Consider the following 5,515-nt stretch of genomic DNA (forward strand, 5'->3'; position numbering starts at 1 on the left):
TCTTGGTTTACATAGTCAAATATTTTTTTGGGAAGACTACGAAGATTAGTACGAAAACTCAGAGTCCAAATGAAGTTTGGAATGAATGAGAATCAGGCAATGGACTAAGTGACATTCAAAATACCTATTTCTCTCAGCACTTTATAGCATAGTTTTTATGAGACTGTTTTTTCATGAGAATCTTTTCTAGTGAGCTGGATGGCTTAGAGAGGAAAAAGTGTTATTAATACAGATAAAAGAATTGTAACTTCTGGCCACATTCATGATTTTTTTTTTTTTTTTTTTTTTTTAGATCTGATGAATTTGAAACTTTCCAAGGGTGTTTTAGTGATAATATGTTTATCCTGCCATCAAATGAGTAACTCTAAATTTGTGATTGCCAAACAAAACTGTTAGAAAGAGACTTGTGTAACTTGCAAGATGCACATTATTGATTCTTCTGTAAGTAGGGACGATTCATGAGGTACTTATATCTAGGAAGAAAGGAATAAAAGAGGCAAATGTTTCTTTTAGAATAAAACGATGCTTTTAAAATTTTTTGGTTCTACTCTACATAGATGAAATTAACCTGCAGTATTCTGAAATAATTCCCGTACATAGGTATATCTTTCAAGTTTAACTGGAATGCCAATTATTTGCACATTTAGAGTTGGTAGAACTTTAAAATTCTCTGATAAATCTATCTCAAAATAACAGTATTTTAGACTAGTTTTTTTGATGTTCTTCTGAGGTCCCTCTACAGCATACTGAGGTCCATAAGTAGATACACTGTGGTTCAAAATTAACAGTAGTGGTAAGGATAGAAAAAACTTTGCGTCAGAAACCAGTCTGGACACTCTTTTATACTATAAATGGAGTATGGCGTTGTAGTTTGAGTCATTATGTACAGTTTAAAAACTTAATTTTAAAAAGTAGATATTTACCTTTCAAAAGTAAACAATAAAACCTAAACATGCACACAATACGCAATCTTTTTTTTTTTTTTTTTTTTTTCCGGAGCGTTCAGCTTTTTATTAAACATGTTGCAAAAGAGGTTTAGTCAAAAAGCCTAAAGCCCATGTCATCATCAGACTGCTCAGATTCTTCTTTCTTTGCTTCCACTTTCTTCTCCTCAGCTGGGGCAGCAGTGGTGGAGGGGGCAGGCCCTCCCCCTGGTGCAGCGTCAGCTGCTAGGGCAGGTCCACCAGCCTCCACATTGCAGATGAGGCTCCCGATGTTGACATTGGCCTGAGCCTTTGCAAGCAAGCCTGGCCAGAAAGGTTCAACATTTACACTGGCTGCTTTAATGGAGGCATTAATCTTATCCTCTGTGACTATCACCTCATCCTCGTTCAGAATGAGGGCCGAGTAGATGCAGGCGAGCTCCGCGACTGAGGCTGTGGTGCAGGCGAGTGTTGGGCGAGCACTGCTCTGCGCTATGCTAGTTGTGGGATGAAGTGAGGGCCTCACCCGACCGTGGCCTTAGCTTCCTGGGAAGGACTGAGAAACTTCCCGGCAGCTGAGGAAAGCACACAATCTTAAAATTATAATTTAGTTTGCTTCAATCAAGCCTGGGATATATTAGTAAGTGAAGGGAGTTGTTTTATGCCTTTATTAGAAAAGTTTATTTTTGTATTTTATTCATTACCTTTTATCTCTATTCCCTTCTCCCATCCCCACATATTGATATGTTATCTTTTCTATTTTGTAACAATATGTATGTTTGAAATATTTTATACAAATTTCACTATTTTTTTTTTTGTGTGTGTACATTTTCTTCTTTATTAGTTTCAGGTGTACAAAGCAAGGTAATAGACATTTTACCCCCCTCACAGAGTGATAACGCTCCCAATCTACTACACCTCTGACATACTATATAACTGTTACAATACCATTGATTCTCTTCCCCACTCTGACTTTGCATCCCGTGTCTATATAGTATATATTTTACTATATGTGTATACGTTTAATATACATATTTAATTACAGTTGACATTCAATATTATTCTACTTCAGCTTCAGGTGTATAGCATATTGGTCAGACATCAACACAGTCTATGAAGTGATCCCCCTGATAAGTCCGTGCCCATCTGGCACCTTATATAATCTACATTATTGATTATATTCCCCATACTTAGACAACTTTCACTATTAAAGCAGATTTCTAAAACTAAACTAAGCTAAAATTTGTATCTTACTCATTTTTAATCAATTATATTGTTTTTGATTCTCTAAAAATGCTAGCAATTATTTTTATTTGGTGTGCGGCCATGTTCTGTCTTCTTTTTTTTTTTAAGTAAAAGATGGAAAATACTAATTAGGATAAAGAATTAAAAAATAAATCATACATATTCCACTGCCAACAGATGGCCAGTTAATATTATTAGCTTACTTCCTTTTAACTTTAAAAAAGAGTTATTTAAAAATAGAGTTGAGATCTTATTTTACAAGTAGTTTTATGATTATTCTTCATATCCATTATAACATAAACTTTTTTTGCTTTAAACATAATTTTAATTTTATTGGCTATATAATATTCCATTTACAGAAATATTATTTAATCATTCTTTAATGTTAGACTTTAAGTTGTTTTCAATTTTTGTTATTATAAATAATATTGTATTGAACCTTTTATACATAACTATTGGTCTTACATTTTACTTATTCCTTATGATAAATTATTAGTCATGAAAATACATTGCCAAGTTATTTTCAGAATGCCTCTACCAATTGCCGTTCTTACTAGCAGTATATGTGAGTACACATATTATTAAATTCTTGTAAATACTGAGTATAATCTTTTTTTCTTATTCGGTGGGTTAAAATAAAGTAGCATTACATTTTTACTTATTTTGCATTTTTCTTTATTAATGAAGTTAAACTATTTTTGAAATTTTCCCTATTTGCAATTCTTTATGAATTGTCCACCCATACCTTTGTTCATTTGTCAATGAAGGTTTAGTATTTGTCTTATGTATAACTATGAGATTTTTGCTGTATTTGCAAAGTATTTTAAAAATTTTCAGATTTTGTTCAATTTTTGCATTTTTATTTACTGTTTAACGTTCAGTTTTAATTTTTGGGTTATTCAAAATTTGGAAACTTTAAAGAATTATTTTTGTTATTTTTATTTTAGAAAACTCTTTCTCTTCCAGATTATATGTGGATACTTATTTACTAAATATAACTGTAATCCATGTGTAATTTGTACTTACTGAATAGCTGCATTGTATATTTTCCCACACTCAAGTATTTCCTATCTCCTCTTTGCTTATGATTCATGATGTCTCCTCCGTTCTACCTAAGATTTGTTTTGGGTTCTATTGTTGCTTCCCCCCCCCCCCTCTTTTCTTCCTATACTATTTAATTACATTTTTGTGGTATATATCAACTACATTGCATATATCTGTTGGAACTTGCCCTGAAATCTTGGATTTTGAGAAACTTTCCCCGATAGTTTGTCCTCAGTTTGGGATGGTTTGGCCCCAGAACAATTTTTCCCTGTGTCTTCCTCAGCATATGGGTACACCGTCATTGTGTTTCATCCAAGGGCGATGGAATAATGATACTGTGGACAAACCTTAAGAACTAGAGAGGATTCTTGACTATTAAAACAAGGAAAGCAATCAACATAATGGCTACTAGTCATTATACCACAAAAAGAAGAGTAGGCAAGAATTACCTGCTGCCTCTGAGCCCTCTGTGAGGAAGTAATGGAGTGGGGGAAGGACTCTTAGAACTACACATGGCCTGTGACCCAGCTTAGGAAGGGAATGGACAATGGGGAAACCTTCAGAGAGTTCTGTGAGTGTGAAACTGTTATGAAAATTCGAGAGAACTAATATAGTTGTCTCCACTAATAAAGAAGGCTTCAGATAAGCTGGGGTGCTCTAACATTTTAATATAGTGTAAACTCTATCAGAGTTGTTTAGTAAGTTATATAATTATTGTAGTCAATTAGAGTGAGATGAAGAGAAAGATAATTTTAATTCCAGGTAGAGTAGCATTTTGGGTAGTAGTCTGGAACATGACTTGCATAAATGATCATTATGGTATACTCTTTCATACATTATGCTTCTGACAAGGAGGTAAGGAAAAAGAGGGCTCAATGTGTTACTGTCCCTACATGCACAAGCAAGGTGGAATGGAGGTTTAAATTAGCATGAAAAAATGTCTAAAGGCAGAAGCTCCTTTGGAGGGTGTAATACTGCTTACTGTTGATTGTCTAATGTAGGGGCTTTAACTTGAGGATCAGGACTGTGATATTCCCAAAGGAGGGGCAAAGGGAACCCCATGTTGTCATTGAGTAATTCTTGCATATACCTAGGCTGCTGCTTACCCAGAAATCATCATCCAAAATACAAAGCCTCCTTTATTTCTTTTTATCATACCCTGTTTGTGTCCTAAAACAGGAAAGAGGCAGTGGAAGGATTATACATACACACACCAATGACCCACCCCTCACAAAACCTAGCCTGCAAGACACTGAGTGAATAAACAGAGCTGAGATTTTTGAGAATTCATTTGCTTTGATTTTCTAGCATTTCTAATTATTTAGAAAAAAATTTACTTTTATCTTGACAATCCGCTTAGTACTCCCTATTTCTCATAAGGCAGGACATTAAAGAGAGACAGTGACAGCTCCGTGATGCCACAGAGTCAACACCCTAATGTTCTTCCCCAATAAGAAATATATATGCATATTTTTAAAGTTTACCTTTTGTAGCCATCAGTTCCCTCACTACTTTAAGCCAAAGGCTCTAGATGACTACCCATGATTTTACTTATGCACTGTATTAATTATGTCATTAGTAGATGGTTGCTTCAAATAAAGGCCATAGTAGAGCTGCTCAACAATCATATTGTCACACTACCAAAGGGGTGGTCTGTACTACCGCAGAATGCTGGAAGTCAGGTTTAAGTCACCATTTTTATTAACTAGAACGGGACATCTTGGGCGAAAGATTTTTTAAATTCTGAGACATTATATTTAATCATGGACAGTCTGAAGATATTCCATCCATCTTCCAACAACTCTCCCAATAACAGAGGCCATTGTGCAAAGCCTGTGTGTGTGTGCCAAATGATGGTGGCTTTCACTAAGTTGGCACAATGCTAGGATTAGGAGTGCCCAATTTTGATGTAAAAATACTAATTCTCCTAATGTTTCCATTGAACTTGTTTTGAAAGAGCCAAAGCCACTGTATCGATAGCAACATACTTTTCTTCTGGCAGGCTCAGTGGGTTTCAGTTGATCAAATACTTATTATCAATTAGCCAGATACTGTGCTTGGTGATAGAAACACAGAAAGCAACACATAAAATGTGGGCAATTCAGTTCAGTGGTTCTCAAATTTTAGTGTGCCTAGAATCATTTTGGGGGCTTGTTAAAAATATGTTTCTGGTCTTTCTCCTCAGAGATATTAATTCAAAAGGACTGAGCTGTGTCCAGGTGTCTGTATTTTTATCAGGTAGTCCAGGTAATTCCAGTGCAAAGAGTTCTCAGGCATCACTTGATAATTGCTCAATGCAAGAC

At 35.0% G+C, this 5,515-nt stretch overlaps 1 pseudogene; it reads right to left on the reverse strand.

Moving 5' to 3' along the window:
- Nucleotides 1-1,035: 1,035 nt before the first annotated feature.
- Nucleotides 1,036-4,274, reverse strand: LOC109452175 (large ribosomal subunit protein P1 pseudogene; annotated as a pseudogene).
- Between the last annotated feature and the right edge of the window lie 1,241 nt (nt 4,275-5,515).

The sequence above is a fragment of the Rhinolophus sinicus genome, chromosome 2 (genome assembly GCF_057876585.1).
Source record: "Rhinolophus sinicus isolate RSI-liver-muscle chromosome 2, RSI-T2T, whole genome shotgun sequence".
Taxonomy (NCBI): domain Eukaryota; kingdom Metazoa; phylum Chordata; class Mammalia; order Chiroptera; family Rhinolophidae; genus Rhinolophus; species Rhinolophus sinicus.